This window comes from Vombatus ursinus, unplaced genomic scaffold (genome assembly GCF_900497805.2).
Source record: "Vombatus ursinus unplaced genomic scaffold, bare-nosed wombat genome assembly UNPS02014798.1, whole genome shotgun sequence".
NCBI classification, from domain to species: domain Eukaryota; kingdom Metazoa; phylum Chordata; class Mammalia; order Diprotodontia; family Vombatidae; genus Vombatus; species Vombatus ursinus.
Window position 1 is genome coordinate 83,346,162 of NW_020954576.1, and position 17,467 is coordinate 83,363,628.

The window sequence follows — 17,467 nt, forward strand, 5'->3', positions numbered from 1 at the left end:
TTCTGAGGGGCGGTCCTGGGCTGAGGAGGAGCTTGTTGTGGTGGTGAAAAGGAAACATCTCACCCTTTTTCATACCACCTTGGGAGAACTGAAAATTTACAGGTCCCTAGAAGTACCTCTGAAAACAGCTGTACTAACCCTCAAAGCTTGGGACAGTACACTCTTCACATTGGAAGCACACTTTTACCTTAACAAAGAGTTTAAAACTCAAATAATTGGCTGGGATCATGAGTAAGCAGCGCAAAAAGAGTCAGACTATATTATCTTACTTTGGTGACAAAGAAGATCAACACATACAACCAGAAGAAGACAACAAAGCCAAAGCTCCTACATCCAAAGCCTCCAAGAAAAATATGAATCAGTCCCAGGCCTTGGAAGAGCTCAAAAGGGATTTTGAGAAGCAAGTAAGAGAAGTAGAGGAAAAACTGAGAGTGATGTAAGAAAATCATGAAAAACAAGTCAACAGCTTGCTAAAGGAGACCCAAAAAAATACTGAAGAAAATAACACCTTAAAAAATAGCTTAACCCAAATGGCAAAAGAAGTCTAAAAAGCCAATGAAGAGAAGAATGCCCTAAAAAGCAAAATTGGCCAAATGGAAAAGGAAGTCCAAAAGCTTACTGAAGAAAATACTTCCTTAAAAATTAGAACAGAGCAATTGGAAGCTAGTGACTTGATGAGAAATCAAGACACTGTAAAACAAATCCAAAAGAATAAAAAATTAGAAAACAATGTGAAATATCTCATTGGAAAAACAACTGACCTGGAAAATAGATCCAGGAGAGAGAATTTAAAAATTATTGGACTATCTGAAAGCCATGATCAAAAAAAGAGCTTAGACATAATCTTTCAAGAAATGATCAAGAAATGATATTTTAGAACCAGAGGGCAAAATAGAAATGGAAAGAATCCACTGATCACCTCCTGAAAGAGATCCCCAAAGGAAAACTCCTAGGAATATTGTAGCCAAATTCCAGAATCCCCAGGTCAAGGAGAAAATATTGCAAGCAGCCAGAAGGAAACAATTCAAGTATTGTGGAAACACAATCAGGATAACACAAGATTTAGCAGCTTCTACATTAAGGGTCTGGAGAGCATGGAGTATGATATTCCAGAGGGCAAAGGAGTTAGGACTACAATCTCGAATCACCAACCCAGCAAAACTGAGTATAATCCTTCAGGGTAAAAAATGGCAATTCAATGAAACAAGGGACTTTCAAGCATTCCTGTGGAAAAGATCAGAGATGAATAGAAAATTTGACCTTCAAATACAAGACTCAAGTGAAACATGGAAGAAGTACACAGGAAAGAGAAATCATAAGAGACTTATTAAGGTTGACCTGTTTACATTCCTGCAGGGAAAGATGATATTTGTAACTCATGAGTCCTTTGTCAGTATTAGGGTAGTGGGAGGGAAAAAAATTATATGTATGTATAGGTAAATAGATAGAGGACACAGGGTGAGTTGAAGATGAAGGGGTGATATCTGGAAAATAAAATTAAGGGGTGAGAGAGGATTATATTGGGAGAAGGAAAAAGGGAGAAGTAGAATGGGGTAAATTATCTTACATGAAACAGACAAGAAAAGACTTTTATAGTAGAGAGGAAATGGGGGAAGGTGAGAGGGAATGAGTGAATCTTATTCTCATAGGATTTGGGTTAAGGAGGGAATAACATACACAATGGGGTATGGAAATCTATCTTACCCTACAGGAAAATAAGGGGGGAAGGGGACAAGAGAGCAGGGGGTCGATAGAGGGGAGGGCAGATTAGGGGAGAGGATAATCAAAAACAAACACTTAGGAGGAGGGACAGGGTCAAAAGAGAAAACAGAATAAATGGGGGGTAGGATAGGATGAAGGGAAATATACTTAGTTTTTCATAGCAGGACTACTATGGAAGTGTTTTACATGACTACACATCTATAACCTGCATCAAGATGCTTGCCTTTTCAATGAGGGTGGGTGGGGAGGGAGGAAGGGAGAAAATTTGTAACCCAAAGTTTTAAAAACACATGTTAAACAGAAAAAAAAAAGAAAGAAAAATCACATCATATGGTCTGACAAAGGAAAGCACATTTTTTCTCTTGAAATTAGAATGTCTTGGAAAATTCAGAACATAGGATCATTGAACACATAACCCTTCTTTTCCGACATCTTGGAACCCATCCCTGTGCCTCTTATAGTATCTCTGCCCTGCAAAAGTTTATGACATTGAAGATGCTGTAATACATTCTATTTACTGGACCACTACTATACTCTAACCAACCTCCTTGTTTTTCAATTCCTACCCCAAAACCCCTAATATAATTATGATTCTCTTTACAAATTGCTAGAGACTTTTCCTTGCAAGTTTGTTATGGTGATGAAGTTACTTTCAAGAAGACAAAATAATAAAATGTATTTGAAAGAATGAAAAGTACAGGTTCTCAGAGGAAATTATGTAAAAAGAAAAGACTTAAGGGAGTCTATATTACCAGATCCCAAATTAAAGTAGTAATGATTAAAACTATTTGGTACTGCATTAAAAAAAAAATAGAAAAGACCGGTAGAACAAACTGGATAAGGCAACATCAAGAAGCAATTAAACACAGTAGCCTAGAGTTCAGTAAACACAAGAACAGATATTACTAGGTGACTTCCTATTAAATGAGAACTGCTGAGAAAAATGGAAAGCAGTTTGGTAGAAAACAGACCAGTATCATACACTATATGCCACAATTAGCTCCAAATAGAATAAATATAAATGGTTAAGTCATAAAAATATTAGAACAGAAGAAGATATCTTTCCAAACATTGATTGGGCAAAAATTGGTAATCAACCAATGGGTAGAAGACAAATGACAAAATAAACAATTTGGTTATATAAAATGAAAAGGCTTTCATACTAACAAAATCAACACAACTGGGATAAGAAGAGAAACTACTGAACAGAGGGAAAATATTTGCATTAAATATCTCTGGCAAAAGTCTGACAGCTAAAATATCCAAGAAAATTACAAAAAAATATATAAAATTAAGGATCATTCTCAAGTAGATAAATAGTCAAAGAATTTGAACAGTTTTCAAAAGAATAAATGCAAAAAAATCAACAACCATATAAAATACTACCAAATCACTACTAGGAGAAATCAAAATTGAAATAGCTCTGAGGTATCACTTCATGCCAAGCATATTGGCAAAAATTACCAAGAAATGGAACTAGTCAAGTTAGGGGCAAGAAGGGCATACAAAGCCAATGGATTGGTTCAACCATTCTACAAAATTCCATCAAAACATAGAAGAAAAGACATTAAATTTTGACCATGTGAGAAGATACATAAGGCAAAGACCACCCAGCAGGCTACTGCAATAGTCCAGGCTGAGGTGATGAGAGCCTAGACTAGAGTAGTACCAATGTCAGAGGGAAAAGGGGATAGATTCAAGAGTTGTTATAACAGCAAAATCATAAAGATTTGACAACTGATTGGATGGGAGAGGAGGGGTAAAGAAAAGTTCATTACAATGTACACAGAATCCTGAAAACGACTTAAAGGAAAAGGATAAAAAAGTATGATATGTCATATGCTGAAGTTAACTAACTGAAATGTAAATAGTTATATTTAATGCAAATTTAGTTGGTTGTATTTCTGTTCAATGTTAATATTTCATTAAAAAATTTAAGTAGTTAAACTCAGATTAAATACAATGCTCAATCTTTGTCCTAGAAAACATGATGAAACATACTACCTTCTAAGTGTAAAGGTGGAGACGCAAAAGGTTCATATGATGTCAGAGTTGCTATATTAATCAATTTTATTTATTTTCCTCTTTCTTAAATTGGAGGTGGGGGGTTCTACGGGCTTTCAGGGTTGCAGAGTATGTATCAGCAAACACGGTGTAACAGTAAAGGCATACCTCAAGAGATATTGTGGGTTCAATTCCAGAACACCACAATAAAGTAAATATCATAATAAAGCAAGTCACAAAGTTTTTGGTTTGCCAGTGTATATAAAAGTTTTATTTACTCTATACTGTAGTCTATTATGTCTAAAAAATGTACATACCTCAACCAAAAAAATACTTTATTGCTTAAAAAAAAATGCTATCCTCTGACCCTTCAGTGAGTCATCATCTTTTTTGCTAGGGGAGGGACTTTCCTTAATGTTGATGGCTGTTGACTGATCAGCGGGGTGGTTGCTGAAGGTTGGTGTGGCTGTGGCAATTTCTTAAAATAGGACAACAATGAAATTTGTTGCATCAATTGACTCTTCCTTTCACCAACAATTCCTCTGTAGCATACGATGCTATTTGATAGCATTTTACCCTGCTGCTGCTTTATCAACAAATCTTATGTAATATTATTGTGTCTCAGGGAATAGTGAGGTCCAAAGAGAAGGAGAGAGGAGGGGGGAATGGCTGGTCAGTGGAGCAGTCACAATACACAACATTTATTAATTAAGTTCTCCATCTTATATGGGCACGGTTCATGGCATCCCAAAGCAATTACAATGATAATATTAAAGATCACTGATCACAGATCACAATAAAAATATAATAACAATGAAAAAGTGTGAAATATTGTGAGAATTACCAAAATGTGACACAGACACATGGTGTGAGCAGATGCTGTTCGAAAAATGGCACCAATAGACTTGCATGATGCAGGGTTGCCATAAACCTTCAATCTGTAAAAACAAAAACAAACAAAAAACCCCAAAATATCTGTAGAGAGTAATAAAGCAAACCACAATAAAATGAGGTTTGCCTTAAAAAAGGTACTGATAGATCTTTTTAAAAATAAACACAATGATATTCATCTATTTAATTGTTAAAGTATTTTGTATGTATTTAAATATCAAACGTGTACACAGAAACATAACATATGAGTCAACGGACTATGGCTCTGAACATGCATCTAGGCATTTTCAGTTGAATAGTTTCCAGTCATGGTCCACATTTGTTGCATTGGTTGCCAGCTGTTTCACTTTAGTTATTTTTAACAATACAGTTTTGTTTAAGCTGCCTTTTCTAACCATGGATAAATTTTTTGTAGTTACATTGATCTTGAAAGGTTTATGGTATACAGATTTGGTCTATTGCATCCCAGCATGGTTTTGATTTAGGAAGTCTTTTTTTTCAGTGTCCTGTGTTCATAAGTAACTGCATCCTTCTCAGATTTCCAGTAATTGGGATTTTTCACATGGTTGTCAAGCAGGAAAGTGTAGAAGAATGTCTGCTTCAAAGCCATGCACTCTTGACATGGTGTTGCTCCATGATTGAATGGCTGAAATCATCATATCACAGGTGTGAACCATATAAAAACCAGATGCTTGGTTAGTTTTTAAATGCATTAATTTGCGTTTCTAAAAATTCAAACCGATTTACCAGTATTAAGTCAGAGAACCTGAGGACTTATATACATAAACTGAAAGCTAAGAGAACACAGAACCAAAATGATGTTTGAGCTGTTAATATGAATTAGACGTCATAGTCTACATGGTTAAACACATATCATGTAAGGAAGTTATATAATATGTACCCTTCAAGCAAGGGTTGTCACGAGAAAGGGGCATAAGGGCAGCTAGGTGGCTCAGTGGACAGAACACTGGCCTAGAGTCAGGAAGACTCATCTTCCTAAGTTCAAATCTGGCCTCAGACACTTACTAGCTGTGTGACCCTGGGCAAGGCACTTAACCCAATTTGCCTCAGTTTCCTCATATATAAAATGAGCTGGAGAAGGAAATGGCAAACTACTCCAGTATTTTTGCCAAGAAAACTCCAAATAGGGTGATGAAGAGTTGGACACGACTGAAATGACTGAGCAATAAGAACATGAGGAAGGGAGATCAGACTTCTATGGTTTGAAAGGACAGAACTAGGAGCAATGAGTAGACACTATGAAGAAACCCATATAGTTTAATATCAATAAAAAAGTGAACAATTAAAGTTCTCCAAAAATAGAAAGGGCTGTCTCAAGAGATGGTAGGTTTCTGTCACTGGAAATCTTAAAGCAGAGCCTAGACAAGCATTTGCTATTTAGTCATAGTAAGGATTCCTTTCAGATATGGGTTGGACCAGATGACAGCTGAAGTCCCTTCCACTGTTCAATTTCTGTGATTCTTTGAAATGCTGAGGGCATCTTGATTTTGTTGATAGTTGTTAAGTCTATGTATTTCATTTAAATATGGAAAAGATTCCATATCAGTAGCACTTATACTTAAGAGCAATTTTCTTGCATAGTGATAAGGAGTTTGCTTTGCCTCATCCAAACCTTGGTGAACAACAGAAAATCCTGGTTTAATGGAAGAAGCACAAGACATGGGTTGTGATCCCGATTCAACTACTAACTAGCAAAGTGACCCTGGGTAAGTCCCCTAATTATGGTGGTCAACTGTTCTAAATTGCTAATCCAAGTTGGTATGCATAGATGAAAACTAACTAGTATTGCCTTAGGCAAACCATAGGCCCACCAACAGCCTAGACAATCCTAATTCTCCAAAGTAGATTTGTTAGGGAGGAATTAACACCTTGGTACAACTACCAGGGTCTTTTCCTGTCAAGAAAATGCCTTTGTTTAAAGTAGGAAAATGGAGGATGAACAAGAAGTATGGCAACCAAATAGGTATGACTTTCCAAGATAGTCCGTATGTCAAGAAAATAAAGGATGCTTTTAAAAATACTACAATTTGGTTTATTAGGACATGGTGCTAAACTTTCAGGTAACTGTTACAAGCAGGAATATGCTAGAGCTAGTTAGTACCAGCTCCCAATTGTTAAAATTTCATTGTCAGCATTCATACCTCAGAAATCAACAAACCTTACAAATTAGGGCTTGATTTATTGTTTTGTTGTCTAGACTTGAGAAATTGATGGAGAAAATATTAATAATACAGATTAAATGTAAAAGCATGTAGTATATATGTTTACTTTTTCCAGAGAGCCAGATATTAAATATTTGCCATTATACCTCTGATGAAAGATTCAGAAAACGATTCAAGTAACTAGTCTTTAAATCTTCATTTTTATGCAAACAGATTTAGACACAGCAGACACCACGAGATGATCCATTTAACCAAGGACTAAAAGTCTCCATGTGGGCATGACATGCTTCTTACCTGTTCTAAAGAATGAAAAAATTGCATAGTATTGCACAGAATCAAAGAATTGCATAGTAGGAGAGGACCTCAGTTCAACGTATGCACAAATAGGAAGCCCCACAACATATTTTATAAGTGATCATCTGACTTTTCCTTGAAGACTTCTAATGAGGGGGATTTACTACCTTATGAAAGATCCCATTCCACTTCTGGATAGCTCTAATTGATAGGTTTGGTTTTTTTTTCAGACATCAATGCAAATATGCGTCTTTGCATATTCTACCCATTGCTCCTAGCTTTGCCTTTGGGGATTAAAAAGAGCACATCTAATACTTCCACATGAAAGTCTTTCAAATACATGAAGAGAGTTATCATATTCCTCCTTAGCCCTTTTCCAGGATAAGTACCTCCAGGTCCTTCAACTAACCTTCAGATGGCATGGACTCAAGGCTCTTGACCATTCTGACTCATCCTTTGGAAATTCTCTAATGCTTACCTACTGTAACAGGGCATTCAACAACAACAACAAAAAAAAAAAAAACGAGTTATATTGATGAAACTCTTCTGTTATGTCCCTGAAGATAAACTCAGCTTCTGCATTAAAGATGAAAAAAAAAAGATCTGAATTTTATGTGTGTATATCTACATTTTAAACATTTTTAAACACTTTAAACATATCACCTAGATTGCAATAAAAATAACTGCAGTTAATGCACCAATATCTGTTGCAAAGGAAAGAGGAAGAGAAATTTTGTAAGAACTAAATTTATACAAATGAACTCAGCGTATGCTTTAATATTTAATATTTGGAGGCTTTGATACAGAAGTGGGCATTTGGAAGGGCATCAAAAATACACTGAGAGCATCATTCAGAAGAAAAGAGTTGCCAAAGTCTTATATATTATTCAGAATCCTCCAACTCACGTATTATGAATATTTTCTTCAAGAAAGGCGTTGGGAGGTATTACACACGGTGAGCACAATTTCAAAATGAAATTGATTATATATTAACAGGCAGAAAATGACTAGTGACTGATGTGGGAGTCACTTTCCTTCTTTTAACTTTATTTTATTTTTAATTTATAGAATAAAACAAGCATTTCCATAACATAGTATAGTAAAAAAGATGATAGCACTTGAAACTGCAAATCTATTATATACAACTTGCTATTCCTTCTAAATATATAGTAAAATTATCATGTAAATTTCTTTTTCTTTTTTTCCTTTTTTTCTTCCCTCCTTCCCCACCCTAGAGATGGCTACTATTAGACACAAATAGGTGTGTGTGTGTGTGTGTGTGTCTGTGTGTCAAGTCATTCTATACGCACTTCTATTTATCAGTTCTTACTCTGAGTCCCTTTCCAAAACAGTAATCTGTATAATCAGACCCCCAATTTGTCAAAGGAAAGTTCAAAGTCAGCATCAAATTAGAAGAAAGAATAAAAACAAGAAGACACAGCATCCACATTATTTAAACAAGTTGTTGACACTAAAAAAAGGGGAGGGGGAATAGATACATAAGAATAGACTACCACCATTTCCTTTTTTTTTTTAAATGTTTTAACAAACATTTATTCTCTCTCCCTACCTTTCCTCCCATTTAAACAATAACTTCCCCACCCCCCAATAAAAAAACTTTACAACAAATATGAATAGTCAAGTGAAGAATATTCTCTCATTGTCCAAGTCCAAAAATACAAATCTTATTCTATATTTTGAGTCCGTCATCTCTGTCAGGAAATGGGCAACATGCTTACTTTGCTCCTGTGGAATTCTGGTTTGTCTTTGGATTGAACAGAGTTCTAAAATCTCTCAAAATGGTTTTTCTTTATAAGATGACTGTTAAATAAATGATTTTTTCTGGTTCGGCTCTCACTTCATTTGGCAGCAGTCCACGCGGTTCTGTCCAGGTTTCTGGGAAACTGTCTGTCTCATCATTTTTCTAGTATAATAATATTCTATTACAATCAGATATCATAATTTGTTTCGCCTTTTTCAAATAGGTGGGAACCCTTTTTAATTTCTAGTGTTTCACTACTATGAAAAGAATTGATTTAATTATTTTATACATATGGGTCCTTTTCTTCTTTCTTTAATCTCTTTGGAGTATGAGGGGGCAGGTCAAAGGGTATACACACAGTTCAATGGCTTTGAGAACATAATTCGAAATTCCTTTCTAGAATGACTATAGCTACTCACAATTCCACCAACAATGAATTAATAATAATAACAATTATTATTATAATAATAGCTTTTATGTAGCAGCTACTATGTCAGGCACTATGCCAAGCAGTTTACAAATAATATCTCATTAGATCCTTGCAATAACTCTGCAAGGTAGGTGCTATTATTTCACAGGTGTCTATTTCACAGTTGAGAAAACTGAAGCAAATAAACATTAAGTGATTGCTGAGACTCACACAACTCATTATCTGAGGTCAGGTTTGAATTCAGGTCTCCCTGCTTCCAAGCTCAGTGCTCTAGCCACTGTGCCCCTGGCTGCATTGATGTGCCTGTTTTTCCACAGTCTCTCCCACATTTGTCATTTTTGTTTTTTGTCATCATTGGCAGTTTTATGGGTATGAGACAGAATCTGGGTTGTTTTAAGTTGCAACTTTCTAATTATTAGTGACAGTATTTTTTCATGGTTTCATGGTTGCCAATAACTTGGATTTCTTCCTTTCAGAACTTCCTATTCCTTTTGTTTGACTCCTACCACTTTCTAAGAAGTTTACTGATATAAGTTAGTCAACATCTTAGCACAGTGCCTGGCACATAGCAGGAACTTAGCAAATGCTCATTGACTTGCTGACACAACCAAGAGACCAAAAAAAACTTGAAATTATTTCAGCCAGCAAACACTTAACTTTCTCACCAAGTTTAGAAAAATATCAGCCAAGAGCAACAGATTTAAAATATAAACTCATTTGTAAAATCTTATAGAGGAGAAATGGTAGATGATTACGATCAGGAGTTGTCTCATAAAACATCAAGAAAGTTAAAGAAAAATAAGTTTACAAAAAGCTTGGCAAAAGACTCATATGTCAGGTCATCTGAAGAGGATTCAAGAATGAGGCAGAAAGGAAGAAAATGAACAGATAAAAAATGAAAATATTTCTTTAACAAACATTTTTCTCTATCAATGATATTAGAGCAACTACATTTGAATACTAATATATATGAAGAAGTAGAAATGGTACCAAGTAAAAACAAAGATGGAAAGAAAAGATGAATTAGACCAAGTATACACAGATATAGAAGTGATCATTTCAAGGGATCAATTCTTAAGCTGTATGAAAGCGGGGTGGATGCCAAATACTTGGGAAAAAGTAAGACATCATTACTATCATTACTCCATTACATCAATACTATCATTATCATCATTACTTTCCAAGAAAATGAAATAGAGAAAATATGAGTAACCACTGACCCATATGCATTACACAATCTTTTTGAGAATAAGCTATATACATATCAAGAACTTATTTGTTAAAGGTATGAAAAGGGAACAGGTGTTTTGCAAATATATTCTGTTGCTATACAGTCATTTCAGACTTTCTGTGATCCCATCTGGGGTTTTCTTGGCAAAGATACTGGAATGGTTTACCGTTTCCTTCTCCGGCTCATCTTAAAAATGAAGAATTGAAGCAAACTAGGTTTAAGTGACTTGTTCAGGACCATACAACTAATAAGTGTCTGAGGCTGGATTTGAACACAAGAAGATGAGCCTTCTTGGTTCCAAGACCACTGCTCTATCCACTGTACCATCTAGTTGCCCCCAAATATATTCTACACCAGAAGAAATAGCAAAATACAGTGGATAGAGAGCTGACCTTGGAGTTAGAATGAATTAATGAATGAAAAAGAATTTATTATTCACCTACTATGCACCATGCACTCTACTAAGCATGGAAATACAAATATAATAGTGAAGATGGTTCCTGCTCTCAAGGAACTTACATTCTGAAAAGAGGAAATAGTTGAGTGGTGGTCAGGGAGGGGTATTTTGGATCAAAAAGTAACAGGAATAGTGAGTAAAGCCATAGGAGAGTAGATTGATACACTCTAATAGCAATGGCAACACTGATTCAATTATAGTTCCAGAACCAGAAATCAGGAAGAAGGGCAATAAGGAGACAAGGCAGCTGGCAAGAAGATGGCTGAGAATACAGATGAAGCTAGCCTGGCCTGACAGGGAAAGCATAGGAGCACTCATCAATTAGAAAAGATGGGGGTGGAGGTAGTGTTGTATGGGGGGGATGTCTAAAAGGAAATTCCTTGAAGGCATGGTCTCTGGTCAGGGCAACAAGAAAGTTAACAAGTAGATGCCTAGGGAGTAAAAAAGGACCTGGATCCAAGTCTCACTTTCGACCCATGCTGACTGTATGATCCTGGACAAGTCTTTTAATCTCTCAGTGTCCATTCACAACTCTCTAAAACTAGTTACAGAAAAGGTAAAGATATTCATTGATAGGTGAAGTTCTTCACCAGGAACTCTTTATATTGATGAAACCTCTGGTCCAGTTCCCCGCCCCCCCAAAAAAAATTCTACATCAGACCGTATCTTAATAGTCACATAACTAGTGTAGAGAATATAAGATGCCATTGTGCTTATTTGCAGATTATAAAAGAGCATCTCACAGAATGGAGTGAAATACTCCCTTAAAGACTTTCTCCAACAAAATATCACCCATGCATTGCTCAAAAGCTTATAAGATTCATAGAATGCTATAACAAGAAAGATAATTTTGTTTTCTGATTATAAATATCAGGCAAGGCATAAAATAGAGAGAAGTATGCCAACCAAAGTTGTTTGTCACTGTCACTGAGGATATTCAGTTCAGACTACAAAAGGAAAAATAATTTCCCGTAGACAATGAGTTCTTCTAGATGCTCGTATTTATGAATGGAATTGTGCTGATTGGACCAAGCTCCAGAACACCAAGCTCCAAGTCTCTTAAACGAGATTCATAATCACTCAAGATTTCAGCCTAACTATCCATACGTGAAGAATGCCTTTTTGTCTAGACCAGAGGTTCTTAACTTGTCCACAAACAGATTCAAGGGGTTCATGAATTTGGATGGGGAAAAAATGTCATTATTTTAGTTAACTTCTAACTGAAATTTATTATTTCCTTTAATTATCTGAAAAATATTATTCTGAGGAGTCCATAGACTTTACCAGACTGCCAAACAGTTCCATGACACAATATTGAGAACCCTTGGACTAGACTCCAGTGGGGAAGAAAGGAGAGGGGTCACTAGTCACTAAAGGAAGAAAAGGAAACTTTATCTTTCTATTATCATAGCTAGACACCTTTCTAGACCATGACACAGCTCAGTGCAAAATTAATTGGGGCAGTGTACCAGTATCTTAGAAAGCAACTACAGATAGATAATAATTGAAGAGAGAAGGAGCAGGCTGGATTACCTTTGGAAAATTGTACAGTGCTTATAATGACCTCAAATCATTCCTGGAAAAAAGGTCCATCTTTTTAAACATCAATATTCCTCTAATGATGATTATGGCCCCAGGGGTCAAAAGCCCCCAATTCATTGAGAAGTCCGCCAACAGAAAACTTATGTGAGGATATCAAGAACACACCTAGAGAAGAAGAGGTTAACGAGAGGAGAATTTCAGGAAAAAGATCACAAGTCTGGCACAAAGGCATGTTACAATACTAGTGATGGAGTATTTCAATTATCCAGAAATCTGCTGGAAATCTTTTGTGAAAGCACAGCAGTTAATAAATTCTGGATTGGCCTCAAGAAAAGTTCCATCCTTCAAAAGGCAAAGGAACAAATAAGGGAAAATTTTATCCTGTACATGATTCTCACTAAGAGGGAAAAACTGGGGGCAGCTAGATGATGCAGTAGATAGAGCTCCAGCCTTGGAGTCAGGAAGACCTGAGTTCAAATCCGACCTCAGACACTTGACACTTACAAGCTGCGTGACCCTGGGCAAGTCACTTAACCCCACTGCCTAGCCAAAAAAAACTGGATGCTGGAATGGAAATTATGAGAACTTTGGAAGGAAGTAAATACTCCCTCCTAGAGTTCGTAACAGAAAAAGAAAGAGCTAGAATTGTCTGACATGGAATCTAGATATTAAGAGATCAGATTTCAAACAGTTATAGGGAAAGACAAATAAGATTCCATAGACCAAAATTCCACAGGGAAAGTTGGTCCAGTAGAGATAAGAAACTCTTAAAAATCGGAGGCTGAAGATGCAAAGGTAAACTATTCTGACAAGGAAAAATAAGATGGGATCCACAGGGAACTCACCAAGCAACTTAGATGTTTAAAAAAAAAAAAGAGAGTAGTACGGAAAAGCAAGGTTAAGTAAGAGGACAAATATAAGAACGTGGAAAAGTATTAAATTCCTTATTGAGCTGAGGCTGCTGAAAAAGTCTGACCACAAATACGATCTGACATGTTTTTAAGTCATATTGAGGCAGAGAGGAGGATCCAAAAAAAAAACAAACCATCCCTGCTCAGAGTGGATGTGCTGATGATAAATGACAAAAGAGAGAAGGCAGAGCAGCTCAGGTCTTAGTTTACTTCTGTTTTCTCTACAAAAGAGATCACCTTTGTCCTGGAAATAACAGAACAAAAAGAGCTAAAAGAAGGTTGATAGGCAAAATAAGTAAGAAAATTGTAAGAGATCTCCTAGCTACCCTTGAGTCAACCGGCCCATATCAACCACATCTCCTGGTCCTGAAAGAACTGGGGGATGTGACTGCTGAATCACTGTCAGTCAATCAACAAGCATTTATTTGTCAGGCATCTACATGTCAAACCCTGTGCTAAATAGTGAGAAGCGAGAGCATCTCAGGCGTAAGCAACAGCTACGGAAAATGTTTGGAGTCTGGAGATGGAATGTCATATGCAAGCAAAAAAGGACACCAGTGTCACCAGATCTCAGAGTACATGAAGGGGAATAAGGTATAAGAAGATTGGAAAAGTAGAAAGGGATTCAGTTATGAAAGGCTTTAAAAGCCAGACAGAGGATTTTATATTGAATTCTGGAGATAATAGGGAGTCCCTGGAGTTTACTGAATAGGAAGTCAGATCCAAGCTTTAGGAAAATTAATTTGACAGCTGAGTGGAGGGTGGATTAGAGAGAGGAGAGACTTGAGGTAGGGAGACCAACTAGAAGGCTTTTGCAATAGTCCAGGGATGAGGTGATGAGGGCCTGGGTGGTGGTAGCAGTGTCAGGGGAGATAAGGGGACATATAAGAGAAACACTATGAAAGTGGAAATGTAGAAATAGCCCTCCCAAAATGGCAGCCTCCAGTAGGGCACAAGTGTTAGATCACTACCAGGTGATGTGCAGAGAGCATGGCAAGTTCACCTCCTACAATTACAGAACTTATGCCATCAGGAGGTTAAGAGAAGCCTTCGGAAAAAATAAGAATGTAAAGGATTTTGTACAAATACAAATGCTAGTGAATAAAGCCAAAAGAAACCTAGAAATAATTCAGCAACAGACCCACATTAGCGAAATGTACTCAGCTGACAAGCTTGTTACGGAGAATCAGAAGAAGCCGAGGACCTAACCAAGTTGGGTGGTTCACCTACATTCCTCATCTTCACCTCTTATGGAGAATATTTCAAAATTGTGTTTCTTGGTTCTTTTGACAATAAAAAAAAGTATGTAAGAAAAAAAAGAAACATAGAAACAACAGGACTTGGCAAATGATTGAATATGAGAATGGAGCTGGTGTGAGAGGAAGTAAGAAACAGAGAAGAGAAGAGATGGTGAAGAGATGGCACTGATGAAGCTATCCAGAAGATAGAAGCCTCCCAATCAACCAGAAGAAGCCTCCCAATCAATCAATTGAATGAAGCAGATCACCTCCAGCTGATCAACTGTTGCTCTGGGCCTTGACTCTCATTTTGCTGACAAACTGCTTTGGCTCAACTTTGACCATCCATTGTCCTCCTCAAGTCTTTCCCCAACCCAAACTGTTCTCCATTCAGCCCCCAACACGATTTTCCTAAATTGCAGATACAATCAAGTCACCTTCCTAACTCAAAAAACTACAGTAGCTCCCTATTGCCTCCAAGGTCATATACATGTTTGTTTGGCATTCAAAGCTCTTCATAACATAGCCTTTCCTTTCCAGTCTTCCTTTTTTTTTTTTTTACTTTTTTTCTTTATTTTTTTGGCTAGGCAATGGGGTTAAGTGACTTGCCCATGGTCACAGAGTTGGTAATATGTTATATGTCTGAGGCCACATTTGAACTCAGGTCCTCCTGACTTCAGGGCCGGTTTTCTATCTACTGTGCCACCTAGCTGCCCCTCCTTTCCAGTCTTCTTATACCTTATTCTTCCATCCAGTGACATTGGCCTCTTGGTTGTTGCATAAACAAGATGCCCCATCTCTTAGCTCCAGGCACCTGCTCTGGCTGTCCCTCCATGCCTGCAATGTTCTCCCTCCTCATCTCCATCTCCTGGCTTTCCTGGTTTCCTTTAAGTCCTAACTAAAAATCCTTCCCAATCAAAAGGAAGCCTTTCCCAACTCCTCTTAACTCTACTGCCTTCCCACTTTGAATTATCTCCTATGTATCCTGCATATAGCTTATTTGTACGTATTTGTGGCTTGTCTCATTCAGTTGTGAGCTCCTGGAGGGAAGTGATTGTCTTTTTGCCTCTTTTTGTATCCCCGGCACTTAGCATGGTCCCTGGCACATAGTAGGTACTTAGTAAGTGTTTATTGACTGACTTTTAGTTACTAAAAGAAAAGGGAATGACTTCATGGAAATTGGGTCATGAAAGAAGAAAATATGTCAACAAGCAGAGATGACAAATGTTTCAAGAAGAGGGAAGAACCTACACAAATTAAGGGAATTTGGGAAAACAGGTCAAGTCTGAGGAAAATATCAGACCTAGAATCAGAAGAGGGGCCAGAAATCATCTAGCCCGATCTTTTCATTTTATTGATGAAGAAACCAAAGTTCTGCAAGGTTAAGACATATAGGTAATAATATAAGAATGAATTTAAAAGCCATTTATTAAATGTTTACTATGTATCAAGAACTGTGTAAGCCTACGAATCACAATTCAAACTCAGGTCTACAAATTCAGTGTTCCTTTCACATCTGGTCACCTCTCCTGGTGAAGGCCAAATGAGATGTGAGAAAAGATTGTTACACAGTTTGGCTGGAATATACACTATGAGAAGGAAAGGAATATGAAATATGGCTAGAAACATTAGAGTCAGATCATAGAAGGCCTTAAAATACAAAGCTAAGGAGTTTGTATTTTGTTCTACAAAATGAGCTCACAGTAAGGTCCTTCAGCAAGGTAATGATATGGGTAGATATGTGCATTAGGAAGATTATTTTGGTGGTTGTGTGATAGATCCAGGTCATTTTGCTGGTCACATAAACAGAGATTAAAGCATAGGGCACAATTTTATTAAAGTTTAATTTATATGATCAATAACTATAATCTACATGATGCTTCAAATTATCTTGAAAATATTTCTACAGATTGCAATTTTTTTCAAAAATCTGGTTTGTGTATGTTTACATTGGCAGTAATATAACTAAATTGTATTCAACCAAAAGATTTATACAGAGAGTCCAAAAAGCATTTGGGAACAAGAGTGACAATTGTTAAATGTCAAAGCAAACATAAAAAATAATTATTGAACTGTGTTTAATTGTTTGCAATATATTGGGTCTTTCATTATTTTTGTTTTAGAGTGCCAAGGAACAAAATGTAGAGCCAACTTCTAATGCATGCATAAAACTATTTAATATTTAATTATAAATTTCTAGAGCACATTTCACAAGTAAATTAAATCAGTTTGTAAGCATCGTTTTGAAGAAAAACTATTTTACTAAACTCAGGACTACCAAAATTATTGGTAACATGTGGCCTTAAAGAGAAGGGTTTTTTGTTTTTGTTTTAATTGCTAAGTTTTAGTATTTTACTATTAGATAAATGATTTAACAATTTTCCTTGAAAAGTAGGGTCAAAAAGTTCAAGCATTCTATTTCCATTTAGTTCAATTGGCTAAATTCTAAGTAATTATTCTTAAAAATTTAAGCATTCTAAAGCAACTCCCATCTCCTCACACTCAGTGACCTATGATTAAAATTAAGTAACTGTTGAACATACTGAGAAGTTAGTCTAAAATATGACTCTCAATAATTTGGACTATTTACTTAACATTACATTGATCAAGGCAAATCCTATTGTAATTGTTCTCTTCTGTTTCCTCAACCTCATGGCATTATGCTATGTAACATACTTTTTTGCACTTTAGAAAGTTCAATATCTTACTTAGAAACAGCTTTGAAAATTGGCACATTGCCTATTTGCAACTGATACTAAAGCTTAAATACCTTCCTAACAAAGTTACACTAACTTCAAAATA

The 17,467-nt window shown here is 36.3% G+C and overlaps 1 protein-coding gene and 1 pseudogene across 4 annotated transcripts in view; one reads left to right on the plus strand and one right to left on the minus strand.

Annotated features, from left to right (window-relative positions):
- The window catches only part of LOC114050151 (protein dispatched homolog 1), a 234,920-nt gene that overhangs the window by 153,031 nt on the left and 64,422 nt on the right, over positions 1-17,467 (minus strand). The window lies entirely within an intron of this gene.
- On the plus strand, positions 14,360-14,635 carry LOC114050152 (annotated as a pseudogene).